Below are 20303 nucleotides of genomic sequence, written 5' to 3' on the forward strand. Positions count from 1 at the left end.
AAATAAAATTGGCCCGGTCTTTAAGGTGAAAATGGGCTTGGTCCTTAACCCCTTAACGACGCAGGACGTATATTTACGTCCTGCGCCGGCTCCCGCGATATGAAGCGGGATCGCGCCGCGATCCCGCATCATATCGCGTCGGTCCCGGCGCTAATCAACGGCCGGGACCCGCGGCTAATACCACACATCGCCGATCGCGGCGATGTGCGGTATTAACCCTTTAGAAGCGGCGGTCAAAGCTGACCGCCGCTTCTAAAGTGAAACTGAAAGTATCCCGGCTGCTCAGTCGGGCTGTTCGGGACCGCCGCGGTGAAATCGCGGCGTCCCAAACAGCTGATCGGACACCGGGAGGGCTCTTACCTGCCTCCTCGGTGTCCGATCGACGAATGACTGCTCCGTGACTGAGATCCAGGCAGGAGCAGTCAAGCGCCGATAATGCTGATCACAGGCGTGTTAATACACGCCTGTGATCAGGATGAGAGATCAGTGTGTGCAAAAAAACACTGCAAAAAAAAAGTTAAAAAAAAGTGTTACTAAAGGTCATTTAACCCCTTCCCTAATAAAAGTTTGAATCACCCCCCTTTTCCCATAAAAAAAATAAAACAGTGTAAAAAAATAAATAAATAAACATATGTGGTATCGCCGCGTGCGTAAATGTCCGAACTATAAAAATATATCATTAATTAAGCCGTACGGTCAATGGCGTATGCGCAAAAAAATTCCAAAGTCCAAAAAAGCGTATTTTGGTAACTTTTTATAACATTAAAAAATGAATAAAAAGTGATCAAAAAGTCAGATCAAAACACAAATCATACCGATAAAAACTTCAGATCACGGCGCAAAAAATGAGTCCTCATACCGCCCCGTACGTGGAATAATAAAAAAGTTATAGGGGTCAGAAGATGACATTTTTAAACGTATAAATTTTCCTGCATGTAGTTATGATTTTTTCCAGAAGTGCGACAAAATCAAACCTATATAAGTAGGGTATCATTTTAACCGTATGGACCTACAGAATAATGATAAGGTGTAATTTTTACCGATATATGCACTGCGTAGAAACGGAAGCCCCCAAAAGTTACAAAATGGCGTTTTTTTTTCGATTTTGTCGCACAATGATTTTTTTTCCGTTTCGCCGTGCATTATTGGGTAAAATGACTAATGTCACTGCAAAGTAGAATTGGCGATGCAAAAAATAAGCCATAATATGGATTTTTAGGTGGAAAATTGAAAGGGTTATGATTTTTAAAAGGTAAGGAGGAAAAAACGAAAGTGCAAAAACGGAAAAACCCTGAGTCCTTAAGGGGTTAAGGGGTTAATGTCACATTCTGTTCTGGATGCAAAATTAAACCACTTGCTAAATAGTCTTCATTAAGCATTTTCTGCTATTTAGCTTCTAAGTGTGTGTTAGCTTTCCTCTCTACCCATCTCCTCTCTCAGCATTGGTGAGAACAGAAGAGAGGGGTGTAGAATGCACACATTAATTCATAGTATGAAAAGTTAAAAAAGCCTATATAAAGGGAAAATCACACAGGGATAGGGAGGGAAGTAAGGAAAGCACACAAAAGGCAGTTTGCAAAGGTGAATCAAATGGGCTGATTTCAAGTGTAGAGAGAAACAGTTCCCAGGGAAAACTCTAGAGTCTTGAACACAACCTCAAAACTGCAGCTTTTTTGTCATATCACATTCCAAAATAATTTATAAAAAGTGAGTAAAAAGTTACATATATGCAAAAGTAGTACAAATTAAAAACTACAGATCACGGCGCAAAAAATGAGCCCTCACACAGCCCCGTATAGGGAAAAATTAGAAAGGTATAGGTGGTCAAAATAGAGAGATTTTAAACATTTAAATTTTGTTAAAAAAGTGTAAGATATTTTTAATGCATTACAACAATAGAAAACCATGTAACCATGGATATAAATCTAATCATATTGACCCACAAAATAAAGAGAGCATGCCATTTTTACCGTAAAGTGTACAGAGTGAAGAGGAAACCTTCCAAAATTAGCAAAATTGTGGTTTTCTTTTCAATTTCCCCACACAAATAATATTTTTTTTGGTTTTGATATACATTTTATTGCAAAAAACAAGCCCTCATATGGGTCTGTGGATGGAAATATAAAAGAATTATGATTTTAAGAAAGTGAGAAGAAAAAAAAGCTGAAAACATCTTATCCACTATCCAAAAGATAGGGGATAAAATGTTAGATTGTTGAGGTCCCAACGCTGGGGACCCCTGAGATCTCCGCTGCAGCACCACTGTCATTCGGTGCACGGAGCGAACTCTGCTCCGTGCCCGATGATTGGCGATGACAGCTGTCATGCCCCTCCATTCACGTCTATGGGAGGAGGCGTGACAGCTATGAACGATCTATCACGCCCTCTCCTATAGACATAAATGTAGGGGGCGTGGCATGACATCACAGCTTCCGCTTGCAGCTTCCACGTTCCGAACGCCGCCGCTGCCGGCCCGGAAATTGTGGGGATCCCCAGTGGTGGGACCCCTGCAATCTAACATCTTATCCCCTATCCTTTGGATAGGGAATAAGATGTTTATAGTGGAGTACCCCTTTAAGGCCAAAATGGACTTTGTCCTTAAGGGTTTAAACTCTAAAATCTTGGCACTGGTGAGCACAATTAATTAATCAGAGTTATGTACAGATTTAGGGCCAAAAGCCCTATGCAGTTATGCTCTTACTTTCCACCCTAAAAACCTTCTGACATGTTGCCCAGACATGTCAAAAGTTGTTGATCACTGAAATAATGAGATAGAAGCAGGGAAAGAAGGTGGCATTTCACCCATTACACAGGTGGCAGACCCGATCTATTCTCTGCATAGAAGTTGGAACTTCTAGCTGGCTGTAGAAGGGATTGCAATGCCACGCACTTCCCTGGCTTATATCTCATGATCAACACAGGCTTCAGGAGTAAGACCCAATGAGATAAACAACTTTTTAGATGTCTAAGCATGTACATTTTCAAAGCGTACTTTCGATATAATGTAGATAATACTATATGTATATTTGCAACATTTATAAAAAAATATATATATTTTTGGGTAAAAAAAAAGTGCTTTCCCTGCAGCTTTTGCCTGTATATCTCTATGAGGAGTACAGATCCTTGCTTGTCCTCAGTGTACAGAGCCCTGCTTGTCCTCAGTGTACAGAGCCCTGCTTGTCCTCAGTGTACAGAGCCCTGCTTGTCCTCACTGCACAGAGCCCTGCTTGTCCTCAGTACACAGAGCCCTGCTTGTCCTCAGTGTACAGAGCCTTGCTTGTCTTCAGTGTACAGAGCCCTGCTTGTCCTCAGTGCACAGAGTCCAGCTTGTCCTAACTGCACAGAGCCCTGCTTGTCCTCAGTGTACAGAGCCCTGCTTGTCCTCACCGCACAGAGTCCTGGTTGTCCTCAGTGTACAAAGCCTTGCTTGTCCTCAGTGTACAGAGTCCTGCTTGCCCTCAGTGTACAGAGCCCTGCTTGTCCTCACTGCACAGAGCCCTGATTGTCCTCATTACACAGAGCCCTGCTTGTCCATTGACACTTTTTGTATTAGGACTCCTCACAGAGACACACAGACAGTAGCTGTTGGGAGAAAAATATAGACATTTTTTAAACAATGTGTATCACAAATATAAATATAATGGTATTATACACATATGAAAAGTTTTTGTTAACGACAGGTACACTTTAATGGCAGTAATTCAAAGGAACAACATCACGTCAAAATGCCCTTACTTCTAGTAGATCTGGCTCTGTATTACTTATAGAAGCTTTATGATTTAAATTGTGATTCAAAGTTGCTGTTTTTACCTTCGAGAAATCTGTTTATGCAAAAGAAATATAAAAACAAAAAAAGGCATTGAGGGGGCGGAGCCTAGCCGCAAACTGCAATAGACGTGTGAGTTGCAGCTCTCCCGTCTGCCTCGCTGATTATCGCCTCTAACCTCCACCTTACTACTTGAAAATGGACAAAATTGGCCGTGAAAACTCGGGAGAACCCAGTGACTCCCCTAGACCAGGCAGAAACCAGGCCGACATGTCAAAATTCCCCGGCTCAGCTGCTCAAAATGGTGCCGGACGCTCACTCACAGCGCAACTCACCAGAGGAGGGAGACCCGGACAGTGACACGGAGGGCTGCTCTCCAGCTGTGGTGACCCAGAGCTTTATGAAAACCTTCATGAAAAAGGCACTTGCTCAAGCCGTGAAGCCAGTTCTGGTGGAATTGGCTGAGATAAAGGCAGAAGTACTTACGATTGGCGCCAGGACTGAAGCGCTGGAGGCCGCCTGTCCGTCACTCTCTTCGCACTCCGCGATGGTTGCTACCCACACTGAGTTCCTGGAAACCCACCTGAATACCACCTACTCGCTCATAGAAGACCAGGAGAATCGCAGCAGATGGAAGAATGTGCGGTTTAAGGGCCTCCCTGAATTATGGGCGACGGATGCCCTCGAGAAGGTAGCATGCAAATTTTTGTTGGGCTGCTGGGACCGGAGCGTGCTAAACCTATTGTCATAAAGAGAATTCATAGGGCACTGCGCCCGAAGCCAAAGCCTTCCGATCCCCCCCAGGACGTTATATGTGACCTCCTCTCGTACGTGGACACTGCGGCCATCTTGAGAGCAGCCAGAGAGAAGAGGCCCATTACTTATGGTGAGGCTGAAATTGCACTGTTTCAAGACTTAGCCCCTACCACTCTTGCGAAGAGACAATTGCTATGTCCACTACTTGAACAACTGCGAAGTTTGGGTCTTCAATATGCATGGCAATTCCCATTTGGCCTGTCCATCTCCCATGGCAACCGCAGAATCACTGTTAAGACACCAGCGGACCTAGCCTTGGTCTGGCCGGCTCTGGGTCAACAACCTATGGACATTCCATCCTGGCTACCAGTAGCGGATGCCCATCCTCTGCCACCGCTCCCAAAGGTAGATGACTGGCCCTGGTCACCCGCACCAAAGCCGGCAAAAAGAAGAATACCCCATTGAAAGATGACCCACCTCACCGCTGAACCTCAACCTTCAGCTTCCTGACCTTGGTTACCTTTATGTGGAATGCTCCTTCTGAAGACGGAGTGCCTGTTGTCCACCTCAGTCTGCTCGCTTCTCCCGATGCTAGCCTCAGGTTTGTCGGTTTCTCGGCTCTATAATGATGGACACCTCCATGGATCCCCCCCCCCCTGCTCATCTCCTATATGAGGACGTTTCTCATCTCTGCAGCTGCGACCACATCACACCGAAGAGGACCGCAGGAAGTTTGCTCCTTGCATATCTATACTGCATCTGTTCCTTTTACATGCATAATACTTGCCTTTCATGTACTGTTTATAATGAATATCTGACTCTAACTTATGTTATTATCCATAATACTCCTTCTCTTGTTTCCCAATTCATGTCTGGTACAGCTCCTTTCTGGTCCTTTCATCCTCCGCCCTCTTCTCCTTGAGAGGTGAAACAAAGTTTTAAACCCTTTTACTCAATCCCCCACATCACTGCCATAAATAATCCTTCGCAAGGAACCTGTGCTCTGACTCAACACACTCTTCCCAGCCAGGATATATTGCCTCCTGGGAAAAGGAGTTGGGTATTAAACTCTCTGAGTTTATTCGGAGATTGCTTATATCTTATCTCACTCCCAGAGCTACTCTAGGTGTATACGTTTGCGAGAATCCCACTTTAAGCTACTGGCCAGATGGTAGAGGACACCCGAACTTCTACAGGCCCGTGGTCTATCCACCTCGAACTTATGTTGGCGCTGTGGGTCACAGGTGGGGAGCTTCACACACATATGGTGGTCCTGCCCGTCCATTGTGGGTTTTTGGAGAGAACTAGAATTGGCTATCAATTCCCTCCTTCCCATTTCTCTTGACCCCACAGTGGTACTGCTGGGAAAGTCATCTTAACAGTTTAGACCCCACAGGGACACCCTTGTAGCACATTTACTGACAGCGGCCAAATCGCTGATCCCTCTGAAGTGGCTTAGCGCCAACCCCCCAACCATTGCTGAGTGGAGATCAAAGGTCCACCAAATTTGTAGACTTGAGGAACTGTCCAACAGATCTGACAGAACTCACGATAAATACCTGCAGGTTTGGGGTCCCTGGTTGAGACACGTTGGACGGCTGGGGACTACTTGAGGCTCCTCACCTGTGCGCCTCCCTGACTGGTGTATTTATGTATTACCTTGCCTGTAAACTCCTGCCGATACCGCAAGATAGACTCGCTTCTAAACGTGAATGTACCTACTTTATGCACTCTATACCTTTATCGACAATATTGCTGGGATGTTTTCTTTTTACTATGTGCTGCCTCTCCGCTGTCTATCGATATCATTCCCACCTACCCCCCTTTCCTCTTCTTCCCCCCCTCCCCCTCCTCCCCCCCTTTTTTTTAATTATCCCCCCCCCTCCTTAGTTGGTTATAAGAGGTGCTAAGATTACCTTATTGTAACGCTGCTCCTCAGTATTGTTGACTCTTATGTTGCTGTAATACTTTATTTGATCTGTTGACGTCCTTTATAGTTTGTTTATTTGTTGTTCATCTAATAAACACTTAATTAATAAAAAATAAAAAAATAAAAAGGCATTGATCCCAGAAAATCTCACCAGAATCCAAATTTATTCTCACCAAATGACACTCATTTGGCATACATCTGGCCAATAATTTTGTAAAGTACATTGACTGTATGCTTACAGTATTTTCCAGTGTATAAACAATATTAACCATGCACCACATATTTCCTTCTTTTTCCAACTTTTGGTTTTCCTCCCAACTGATCATTAGCTAAAGTTAGTTGGGAGCAATCATAACCACACATGCTTCTACTATACATGGATTGTTTGTAGTCTGAACCATACAAAACTTAGCAAAACCACACAGGCTATCAGTCACGTGGGGCCAGAATGTGGCAGCCAATCAGCACATTGGCTGCTGCATCCTGTGCATTCTGTCAAAGTGCAGCCGACGACCCATGTGTTTTTACTCATAGACTTTAAAGATAATCTGGGCAAGACTGGACCATTAAAAAACATCACTCTAAACAAGGAACTAAAGTGTTACTGTATCCTTCATTGTTTAAATCCAAAGACAAACACTAAGTTTAGTTTGACACATATTGCAATATAAAAATGTATCTATCACACCAACATGTTATTTAGAATGAAGATGGAGGAAAGATGTGAACAAGCACCAACTGTTAGGCTGGGTTCACACTACGTTTTTCAACTAAGGTTCCCGCATACGTTTTCTATCAAAAACCGTATGGGGGAAAAAACGGATGGAACAGTATGGGGAAAAAGTAAACCGTATGGGTTTTTAAACAGTATACTGTTTTTAAAAGTGCATACTGTTCCGTCCGTTTTTGTAGAAAAAAAACCCATACGTTTTTGAAAATTTTGTCCATTTTTAATGGGAGGGGTCTTGGGTGGGGACTTTAGGATTCAAATGCGCATGTGCAAAGTAAAAACGTATACGTTTTTCCCGTATGGAACCGTATACATGTGCGTTTCCCATTGACGTCCATGTTAAAAAAAAACGTATGCGGTTGCAGTACGATTTTGTCTCCGGTTTAAAAACCGTACTGCAACCGCATACGTTTTTTTTTAACATGGACGTCAATGGGAAACGCACATGTATACGGTTCCATACGGGAAAAACGTATACGTTTTTACTTTGCACATGCGCATTTGAATCCTAAAGTCCCCACCCAAGACCCCTCCCATTAAAAATGGACAAACTTTTCAAAAACGTATGGGTTTTTTTTCTACAAAAACGGACGGAACAGTATGCACTTTTAAAAACAGTATACTGTTTAAAAACCCATACGGTTTACTTTTTCCCATACTGTTCCATCCGTTTTTTTCCCCATACGGTTTTTGATAGAAAACGTATGCGGGAACCTTAGTTGAAAAACGTAGTGTGAACCCAGCCTTACTTGGAAAGTAAACAGACATTAAATGAGCTCAAAATACCTAAATCACAGAGCTATTAGCCACAGATGGTTTTATATTTTTCTTAACTAACAAAAAGTCATCTATTAAAACATCTGATCTATTTTTAGGCAATGATTTTGGACATCATGTGAGGCTGGAAAACATTAAAAGTTCAATACTCTGGACCCCAGCTCTAATTAAAAAAAAAAAAAAAAAAAAAAAAAAAAAAAAGCGGAGTATCAGTAAAGGGGGAGACTGTAAAGGATAAGTTGAAGTATAAATGAAGCCTAAATATTGCAAGAAATGTTTGTTCCTATGTATTTTATAATCATGTACAATATACAATTGCTATTTATTCATAAAATGTACTTACAATACCATAAAAATGGTGTAAGGAGGGTTCAATATATATATTCTGTGCAAGTAGGAGGAGGAGTTGGGGGAAAGTGCCAACTGTCAGAGAGAAGATCTTGTGGTGACAATTGGTACAGCAGACTGCAAGGAGAAAAGCTGAACCTGAGCGTTCAGCAAAAGGAATGCTAGACATATGTGAGGATTGCTGCCTCCTGGTGCCTTTAGGCGATCCAGCAGCCTGCAGCTTGTGAACAGATGAGTCTGAGAAGCCTAAAGACTAGGACCCAGAAGTGCCAGTGGGCATCATTATACTGTGGGAATCAGTGGATTTGCTGAATATTGGCTAGAAGAAGAAGGGTATTAATGTGATGTACTGAGGGACTGTCACATTTCAAACAAAGTCTTTATGGAACCTGTTGTGAGCTGACCTAATAATCAGAGACTGTGATGGAGCTTGCTTTGAGCTCTTAAAGACATGCTACGAGAGCTGCAGTCTTCATAGAGTTAATACACTGCTCAAAATAAAGGGAACACTTAAACAACATAATGTAACTCCAAGTCAATCACAATTCTGTGAAATCTCACTGTCCACTCAGGAAGCAACACTGATTGACAATCAATTTCACATGCTGTTGTGCAAATGGAACAGACAACAGGTGGAAATTATAGGCAATTGGTGTTGACCACAGACCACTTCTCAGTTCCTATGCTTCCTGGCTGATGTTTTGGTCACTTTTGAATGCTGGCGGTGCTTTCACTCTAGTGGTAGCATGAGACAGAGTCTACAACCCACACAAGTGGCTCAGGTAGTGTAATTCATCCAGGATGGCACATCAATGAGAGCTGTGGCAAGAATGTTTGCTGTGTCTGTCAGTGTAGTGTCCAGAGCATGGAGTTGCTATCAGGAAACAGGCCAATACATCAGGAGACGTGGAGGAGGCCGTAGGAGGGCAACAAACCAGCAGCAGGACCGCTACCTCAGCCTTTGTGCAAGGAGGAGCACTGCCAGAGCCCTGCAAAATGACCTCCAGCAGGCCACAAATGTGCATGTGTCCACTCAAACAGTCAGAAACATGAGGGGGGTATGAGGGCCTGACGTCCACAGGTGGGGGTTGTGTTTACAGCAGGACGTTTGGCATTTGCCAGAGAACACCAAGATTGGCAAATTTGCCACTGGCGCCTTGTGCTCTTCACAGATGAAAGCAGGTTCACACTGAACACATGTGACAGACGTGACGTGAGTCTGGAGATGCCATGGAGAATGTTCTGCTGCCTGCAACATCCTCCTGCATGACCGGTTTGGCGGTGGGTCATTGCGAAAATGAAAAATTTAGGGTAAAATTTTCTTTTTTCATTTTCCCATCCAACTTTAATGAAAATTTGTCAAACACCTGTGGGGTTTTAAGGCTCACTATACCCCTTGTCACGTTCCGTGAGGGGTGTAGTTTCCAAAATGGGGTCACATGTGGGTATTTATTTCTTTCCGTTTATGTCAGAACCGCTGTAAAATCAGCTACCCCTGTGCAAATCACCAATTTAGGCCTCAAATGTACATAGTGCGCTCTCACTCCTGAGCCTTGTTGTGCGTCCGCAGAGCATTTTACGCCCACATATGGGGTATTTCTGTCAGATTCCGACAGAAATTGTGTTACAAATTTTGGGGGTCTGTTTTTCCTTTTACTGCTTGTGAAAATAAAAAGTATGGGGCAACACCAGCATGTTGGTGTAAAATGTTTTCATTTTTTACACTAACAGGCTGGTGTAGCCCCCAACTTTTCCTTTTCATAAGGGGTAAAAGGAGAAGAAGCCCCCCAAAATTTGTAGTGCAATTTCTCCTGAGTACAGAAATACCCCATATGTGGCACTAAACTGTTTCCTTGAAATACGACAGGGCTCCGAAGTGAGAGAGCACAATGCGCATTTGAGGACTAAATTAGGGATTGCATAGGGTGGACATAGGGGTATTTTACGCCAGTGATTGCAAAAGAGGGTGCCTCCAGCTGTTGTTAAATTCCCAGCATGCCTGGACAGTCAGTGGCTGTCCAGAAATGCAGGGAGTTGCTGTTTTGGAACAGCTGGATGCTCCGTTTTGGAAACACTGCCGTACAATACGTTTTTCATTTTTATTGGGGGGGGGGGGGACAGTGTAATGGGGTGTATATGTTGTGTTTTACCCTTTATTTTGTGGTAGTGTAGTGTATTTAGGGTACATTCGCACTGGCTGGTTAAGGTGAGTTTCCCGCTAGGAGTTTGCGCTACAGCGAAAAATTTGCCGCAGCCCAAACTTGAAGCAGGAAACTTACTGTAAACCTGCCCGTGTGAAGGTACCCTGTACATTCACATGGGGGGGGAAACCTCCAGCTGTTTCAAAACTACAACTCCCAGCATGCACTGACAGACCGTGCATGCTGGGAGTTGTACTTTTGCAACAGCTGGAGGCACACTGGTTGGAAAACCTTCAGTTAGGTTTTGTTACCTAACTCAGCATTTTACAACCAGTGTGCCTCCAGCTGTTGCAAAACTACAACTCCCAGTATGTCCTGATCACCGAAGGTCATGCTGGGAGATGTAGTTATGCAACAGCTGGAGGTACGCAACTACATATTGTTACCCAATAGCTGTTTGCTGTCTGGGCATGCTGGGATTTGCAGTTTTGCAACATCTGGAGGGCTACAGTTTCTAGACCACTGCACAGTGATCTATAAACTGTGGACCTCCAGATGTTGCAAAACTACAAATCCCAGCATGCCCAGACAGCAAACAGCTATGTGGGCATGCTAGGAGTTGTAGTTTAGCAAGATCTGGAGGTATATAGTTTAGAGACCATTGTATAGTGGTCTCAAACTGTAGCCCTCCAGCTGTTGCAAAACTACATATTCCAGCATACCCGAATAGCTGTCTTGGCATGCTTGGAGTTGCAGTTTTTCAACATCTGGAGGGCTACAGTGTAGAGACCACTTTACAGTGGTCTCAGACTGTAGCCCTCCAGATCAACTTACCGGCTTCCGTAGGATCCAGGGAGCCGTCCTCTTCTGCCACACGACATCGCCGCCCACCGATCACCGTCGCCCGCAGCCTCCGGACGGATAAATGGATCTTCGGCGTTCGGTCCCCTTCGTTTCCCCGTTCTGCCCCGCCTATTGTGGGTGGGCAGGACGGGGAAAATGAAAGTTAACCCCCCCGCCCCCGATCTGCTATTGGTGGTCGCTTCTGACGACCAATAGCAGGGATTGGCACCCCTGCCACCTCACTCCTATCCCTTCAGGGGGATCGTAGGTGTCTTAGACAACCGCGATCCCCTTTATATTCCCGGTCACTGGGTCAGTGTAGACCCGTAAGACCCAGAATAGGCGCAAATTGCATGTGTGAATTTACTTGCGATTTGCGCCGATCGCCGACATGGGGGGGTCTGATGACCCCCCTGTGCATTTGCGCGGGGTGCCTGCTGATAGATATCAGCAGTTACCCCAGTCCGGTCCCTGCCCGGCGCGCAGTGAGGACCGAAATTCCCAAAGGGGTATGGATACGTCCTCGGTCCTTAAGTAACAGAAAGCCAGGGCGTATCCATACGCCCTAGGTCCTTAAGGGGTTAAAGAAATCTGTGTTTGCAGAATATTGCGCAATCCAAAATGGCACCAAGTATGGTAAGTAATTGGGGTACAGAAAGTGATGACTTACATGTATAGTAATTTTCACACTACTCTGACCAGTAATTTTAGAGAAAACTATGTTTGCTGAATATTGCGCAATCCAATATGGCCCCAAATCTGGTGATCAGTTGTGGTACAGAAAGTGATCACGGACATGTGTGCTAATTGTCACATTGTTTAGACCAGGAATTTCTGTGAAAACCATGTATACAGAATATTCCTTTAGTCTCTCTCTGTTTTTGACTCATATTGGGTAACAATTGCAGTGCCTTCACCCAATTTTCCAAAAACCTAGAATTACAAACAGGGGCTTCAAATGCAGGCATTACATGAGGAGGATGTATGTCAGTCCTCACTGTACTTTTTGTGTTCCATGTATGATTGTCTGGGCAGAGCTGGTAGATGCTATTTTAATCATTGTACAGAAAGTTACATTTCTCTCTGCAAAGCCTGCATGTTTGTGAATTTCAATGTTCTCCTCATGCTTCTGCCAACTCCAGGCTGTGTCATTCAGCCAATATATGGTTTACTAATGCTGCTGGGCCTGGCCCTGGGCCCCAATTTTAATGGTAGCACTAGCTACCTTAAATCTTCAATTCAAATAAAAAAATGTGTCTTTTAATCTTAGTTATTGTGAAGCCCTAGTGTCTACTCATGCTGCTGCCAACTCCAGGCTGTGCCATTCAGACACTATATGGACTCCTGATGCTTCAGCCAACTCCAGGCTGTGTCATTCAGCCAATATATGGTTTACTGATGCTTCTGGACCTGGGTCTGGGCCTAAAAAAAAATTATGGCCCTAGTTAAAAATTAAGCCCTAGTGTCTACTCATGCTGCTGCCAACTCCAGGCTGTGCCATTCAGACACTATATGGTCTCCTCATGCTGCCAACACCTCCACGCTGTATCATTCAGCCACCATATGGTCTCCTCATGCTTCAGACACATCCAAGCTTTTTCATTTAGCCACTATACGGTCTTCTCCTGCTTCCAACACCTTAAGGCTTTGTCATTTAGCCACTGCATGGTCTCCTCCTGCTGCCAATACCTCCACGCTGTGTCATTCAGCCACTATATTGTCTCCTCATGCTGCCAACACCTCCACACTGTGTCATTCAGCCACTATATAGTCTCCTCATGCTGCCAACACCTCCATGCTTTGTCATTTAGCCACCATATGGTGTCCTCATGCTTCAGCCTCATCCAAGCTGTGCCATTCAGACACTATATGGTCTCCTCATGCTGCCAAACACCTCCACGCTGTGTCATTTAGCCACTGTATGGTCTCCTCATGCTGCCAACACCTCCACGCTGCGTCATTTAGCCACTGTATGGTCTCCTCATGCTGCCAACACCTCCACACTGTGTCATTTAGCCACTGTATGGTCTCCTCATGCTGTCAACACCTCCACGCTTTGTCATTCAGCCAATATATGGTGTCCTCATGCTTCAGCCTCATCCAAGCTGTCATTCAGCCACTATATGGTCTCCTCATGCTGCCAACACCTCCACGCTGTGTCATTTAGCCACTGTATGGTCTCCTCATGCTGCCAACACCTCCACGCTGTGTCATTTAGCCACTATATGGTGTCCTCATGCTTCAGCCTCATCCAAGCTTTGTCATTCAGCCACGATATGGTGTCCTCATGCTGCCAACACCTCCACGCTGTGTCATTTAGCCACTATATGGTCTCCTCATGCTGCCAACACCTCCACGCTGTGTCATTCAGCCACGATATGGTGTCCTCATGCTGCCAACACCTCCACGCTGTGTCATTTAGCCACTATATGGTCTCCTCATGCTGCCAACACCTCCACGCTTTGTCATTCAGCCACTATATGGTGTCCTCATGCTTCAGCCTCATCCAAGCTGTGTCATTCAGCCACTATATGGTCTCCTCATGCTGCCAACACCTCCACGCTGTGTCATTTAGCCACTGTATGGTCTCCCCATGCTGCCAACACCTCCACGCTGTGTCATTTAGCCACTATATGGTGTCCTCATGCTTCAGCCTCATCCAAGCTTTGTCATTCAGCCACGATATGGTGTCCTCATGCTGCCAACACCTCCACGCTGTGTCATTTAGCCACTATATGGTCTCCTCATGCTGCCAACACCTCCATGCAGTGTCATTCAGCCACTATATGGTCTCCTCATAATGATGCCACCTCCAGGCTCTTTCATTGTGCTGCTCTGCGGCAGTGATTCTAAAAGCGATGCCGGTAATCTGCATGTAATTCTGAATAACAGTATTATTTCACTACCCCAGCACACTCCCTATGCGTGTTAGAACAAAGCAAAGTGTTCTACACCCCTATTGAGGCTCTCTGTAGTCCAGAAATAGCTGATTTTAATATAAATTCTGCAAATTGGGCAAATCAAATTTTTTAACAGCTCGCTCATCTCTACTCACTATATCAGGCACCTTCCAAATATCCTTTTCAGTTGGTTGCAAGATAAAGTATTCCACTCTGCAACTATAGGAGATGTTCATGTTGTATTTCTTGTTTAACTCTTTGTAAACATCTTATGGATGCCTATGAATATCTTTGAGTACTTGAAATACATACACAGCCTCCCAAGGTAGTATCTCATTTATCTCATTTGTATCCTCAAGTCTAGAATGTCATATAGAAAATAAAATAATACCCTTATTCTTTAAAAAAAAATGTATATAGCAGTTCAACAGACTTCCACAAGGTGTCTATCTTGGTCTACAGCAGCATCTGAACAGTCAGCTCTAACCTTCTTTTCCGTACAAGGGCTCATTCATCATGTTGAGTTCTTCTGGTCTTTTCACAGACAATGAAGGGAAACCGGCCTTTTCAGAAGAGCCACTTTGTTGTTTACACAAAAGAGTTTGGCTGTTAACACATGTAAGGTAATGGGATCCCCTACAGGCTCCTAACAGGGCCTAACGCATGAATTTGGCTGATGGATTACCCACACCATTCATCTAAATTATGTCACAGGCAATAAGCAACCTGCTTAATCTGCCTACATGAAGGGCTTGGTTTGTTGCTGTTGACACTTTTTAGTACTGTTTTGCACACAGTTTATGCACGTGCATCAAGTGGCAAGTTATGTCCAGAAATAGTATTCTACAATGAAACTCTCAGTTATTCACGCAACAACACTTAAGCATGCAATTATTTATCCAACAATACCTACAGTAAAATGAATAGCAATCAAAGCCAATTTCAATTCCTATTAACATTTAGTGGAGAATACATTATTCTTGTGCTGTTCACTTATTGTTTTAACAGTAGGATAAATTAAATTTTATTTTATCTATTTAGTTTGCTGTTTTGTTCTATAACATACGAAGAAAATGCCAAGCCAACATGAAAAAAATTACAAGAAGTGTCAGAAGGGACTTTGTAGCACATGCACCCTGCTATGAAATTCTGGTTGATATATATAGTGATATATTTTATAATTTATAGGTTTGATACTCTACACAGTAGAGTAGCGGTGTAATAATATAAGGATAAAAAAAAAATAATTTAAAATGTAAAGTCCCTACATTAATAGGAATATAAAGGCAACGTCCAGTATTATCTATATAGAGCTTACACCTTATAAAATATATATCTTTTTAACTTTCTAATACACTCTTTATTAAAATGTTTTCACTGTTTTCAATATTAGCCTGCTGTTAGTGAATAGAAACGCTCTTGATTATATCCATGAGATTAAACATAAATTTACCTAATTCATATTACAACAGGGTTACAGCAATGTATGTAGTCTAGACAGGTGAGTGTGTCTATGAATACATTTGACACTGAAAAAAAGATTTTTACATATGCTATTGGTTAAGCTAGGTTTATACTGCATTCAGGCTTTCTTCCACAGGTAACCATCGGTATCTGAACAAGAACAGGATACCGACAAATACTTTGACGGACAGCAATGGGTGCCAGTCATTTCAATTGTTCGTGTAAATAAGGTCTCAGCCCTTACCAAGTATATTGAGGAGCTTTATTGCATATCATTCACATCAAATAGGATGTGTTTCGGCAGTAGCCTTCTTCTGCTGTCAGACCCACCACGTGAATCAACCCTAAATGGAAATGACGATCAATTTTAATCATTTGAACAGAGTCACCTACTGATTCAGTTCAGATTGTCTTCTACAGGTATACACTTTTTTAATGAGACTTAAAGGGGTATTCCGGGCAAAAACATCTTATCCCCTATCGAAAGGATAGGGGATAAGATGTCTGATTGCGGGGGGGCCCGCCGCTGCGACCCCCCACGATCTCCCTGCAGCAGCCCGCATTCTATGCGTAGCTGTGTCTGCAGTTTTGGAAACCGCCGGGCTTCCGAGACAAGGAAGTGACGTCACGCCACGCCCCCTCCATTCATTTCTATGGGAGGGGGCGAACGCCCGCAACGCCCCCTCCCATAGAAATAAATGGAGGGGGCGTGACATCACGTCCCCATCTCGGAAGCCCGGCGGTTTCTGAAACTGCAGACACAGCTACGCATAGAATGCGGGCTGCTGCAGGGAGATTGTGGGGGTCCCAGCGGCGGGCCCCCCGCGATCAGACATCTTATCCCCTATCCTTTCGATAGTGGATAAGACGTTTTTGCCCGGAATAACCCTTTAATAGTGCATTAGACCAGAATATTGAGTCCCGTAAAAGTAGCACATACAAGCAAAAAGTGGCTTGACTGGGCCACTGAAATGAATTGCACTTGTTGCTGTCTGTCATAGTATACATCAGTATCTTATTCTTGGCTGGATGACAACTGATACCTTTGGCAGAAAGCTTAAAGCATAGCTGTCATAGTGCAGTACCTAATCCTGATCATGTACATAGCATGTTTATGTGTTTAGGACCTATATATCCCTAACAAATAGCATTTATATGTTGCTCACTTGCTTTTTGTTCTTTCCTTGTGGAGTGGGCGTGTCTATCTCTCTCCTTCACTGTGGGTGACTTATCTGCTCTGAGTCTGGGAGCAGCCTGGCAGTCTGCAAATCAGTGCACAGTAGTTTTTATTCATACATTTTGTATCTGTTCCTAGTAAAGCTGGATGCTAATCAACATAGCTGTCACCATGTGTGTCATTCGGCTTTCACAAACTCCTGAATGTCTGATCAGTTTTTTTGTCATTAAGGAGTCAGAAAGCGTTGGCTGTTCAAGCATGCTGGGAGTTGTAGTTTTGCAACAGCTGGAGCTGCAGTGTTTATTAAGCACTGTGTTAGAGCAGTGTTGCCTTTAGTTGTTGCAAAACTACAACTCCCAGCATGCCCACACATCCTTTGTCTATAGTTTTGCAAGAGCTGGAAGCATACAGCTGGAGAATACACAGCTCTAAAACAGAGTTTTACAAAGATTGTTCCCCCATCTTCAATCATGGGAGTTATAGTTTAGGAACAGCTGAAGGCTGCAGTGGTGCAATGGCGATCTCCTATACTGGATACCAACACACTTTACGGCTGGTATCCAGTATGCTGCAAAATACAAAGTAGTCTGTCTGCTAAAAGACAGATGACCCCTAGAGGCGGCTATTTTCATTTTAAATTTTTTTGTAAAATTGATATATGTATATATATATATATATATATATATATATATATATATATATATATAGAAAAACAAGCAAGTGGAGTGGCACATCAGTCCTTTAGTCACAAGGGGTGCAAGCGGAGATAAGCCCAGGTCAGGAGCTCTTCCTAAATCCAGATCACAAACATAGACTGCAGCACACCAGATTAACGTGAAGTGGTCTTTATTCCAACCAATGGAGCAACGTTTCAGACGCCCATGCGTCCTTTCTCAAGCACGTGCTTGAGAAAGGACGCATGGGCGTCTGAAACGTTGCTCCGTTGGTTGGAATAAAGACCACTTCACGTTAATCTGGTGTGCTGCGGTCTGTGTTTGTGATCTATATATATATATATATATATATATATATATATATATATTTATATATATATATTTTTATAAATGTATATTTAAAAAAGTAATCTTATCAGTAGTACTACAAAATATAAAACGTTTTTCATAATGACAGTGCCTCTTTAACCCCTTAAAGGGGTATTCCAGGAAAAAACTTTTTTTTTTTTATATATCAACTGGCTCCAGAAAGGTAAACAGATTTGTAAATTACTTCTATTAAAAAAATCTTAATCCTTTCAGTACTTACGAGCTTCTGAAGTTAAGGTTGTTCTTTTCTGTCTAAATCCTCTCTGATGACACCTGTCTCGGGAAACGGCCAGTTTAGAAGCAAATCCCCATAGCAAACCTCTTCTAAACTGGGCGTTTCCCGAGACAGGTGTCATCAGAGAGGATTTAGACAGAAAAGAACAACCTTAACTTCAGAAGCTCATAAATACTGAAAGGATTAAGATTTTTTAATAGAAGTAATTTACAAATCTGTTTAACTTTCTGGAGCCAGTTGATATATATATATATATATATATATATATATATATATATATATATATATATATATATATATATATATATATATAAAAAGTTTTTCCTGGAATACCCCTTTAAGGTCACAACCCATTTTGGCCTTGAGTACCAGTCCATATTAATTTTGGTGTTATCTTTGTTATTCCCCACCTTTGTAGAGCTATAACTCATATAACTCACTTATTTTTCCATCCACAGACCCATATGAAGTTTTTATGCGTAACTAATTTTACTTTGTAATGACACATTTCATTAAACAGAAAATCTCAATTTTGCTTTTTTTTTGTCTTTACAAAGTGCACTCTACAGTAAAACTAACACTTTCTCTTTATTCTATGAGTCAAATTCCAACAATACCAATGTTTCCATGAATTTCTGTTATTGTACTGCTTTTTAAAGAAGTCTAACTTTTTTTTTAACAGGTACGCCATAACGCTCTGGTACTTAAGCACCCCCCCCCCCCCCCACCGTGTCAGCGATCGCCGGAAATCGCCGATCAATTCAAATCGGTGCTTTGCGTCGATTCCGGGCTAATCGGGTCTCTGGGGATGATCAAAGCTGTAAGAGACAGCCTCGATCATCCTAAAGGATAGGAGCAAGGTGGCAGGGGTGCCACCTCCTCCTATCCCCTGCGATTGGCCAGTCAAGACACGCAGGGACCGGAGGCAGAAAGGAGGTGTAGACAAGTGGATGCAGCAGCGGCGACATCAGAGGCAGCAGTGAAGATCGCTGTAAAGTGATCTTCACTGCTGCGTCTAGGAGTTTATAAACTAAAACTCCCAGCATGCCCAGACAGCCTTTGGCTGTCTGGGCATGCTGGGAGTTTTAGTTTTGACACATCTGGAAGGCCACAGTTTGGACACCACTGTGTAGGGGTCTCCAATCTTTGCCCTTCCAGATATTGCAAAACTACAACTCTCAGCATGCCCAGACAGTCCAGGTATGCTGGGAGTTGCAGTTCTGTAACATCTGGCCCTTCAGATTTTGCAGAACAACATCCCCCAGCATGCCAGCACAGTTTCAGCAATGCTGGGAGTTATAGTTTTGCAACATCTGGAAGGACACAGTTTGAAGACCACTATACAGTGGTGTCCAAACTGTAGCCCTCCAGATGTAGCCCTTCAACATGTGGCCTTTCAGATGTTGCCAAACTACAACTCACAGCATGCCTGGGCAGTCTGGGCATACTTGGAGTTGAAGTTTTGCAACATCTGGAGGGCTACAGTTTGGATACCACTACACAGTGGTCTCCAAACTGTTCTCCAGTTGTTGCATTACTACAACTCCCAACATGCCCTTCGGCGGTCTGGGCATGCTGGAAGTTGTAGTTTTGCAACAACTGGAGGCACACTGGTTGGGAAACATTGTCTGTTTCCTAACTCAGTGTTTCCCAACCTGTTTGCCTTCAGCTGTTGAAAACTATAACTCCCAGCATGCACTGACAGACCATGCATTCTGGGTGTTGTAGTTTTGCAATAGATGGAGGCATACGGGTTGGGAAACACTGAGTTAAGTAACAAACTCTCAGTGTTTTGCAACCAGTGTGCCTCCAGCTGTTGCAAACTACAACTCCCAGCATGTACTGATAGATCGTACATGCTGAGAGTTGTAGTTTTGCAACAGCTGGATGCACACTGGTTGTGAAACACTGAGTTTAGTAACAAATTCTGTGTACTCTAAAACACTACACTACACCTACACAAAATAAAGGGTAAAACACTACATATACACATACCCCTACACAATTACCCCCTTCCCCCCCACCCAATAAAAATGACAGATGTCTGGTACAGCACTGTTTCCAAAACGGAGCCTCCAGCTGTTGCAAAACAACAACTCCCAGTATTGCCAGACAGCCATTGACTGTCCAGATATGCTGGGAGTTTTGCAATGTAATTCTATGCAAGTCCCTATGCAAGTCCCTCGTATTTCA

This window comes from Hyla sarda, chromosome 1 (genome assembly GCF_029499605.1).
Source record: "Hyla sarda isolate aHylSar1 chromosome 1, aHylSar1.hap1, whole genome shotgun sequence".
Lineage (NCBI taxonomy): Eukaryota > Metazoa > Chordata > Amphibia > Anura > Hylidae > Hyla > Hyla sarda.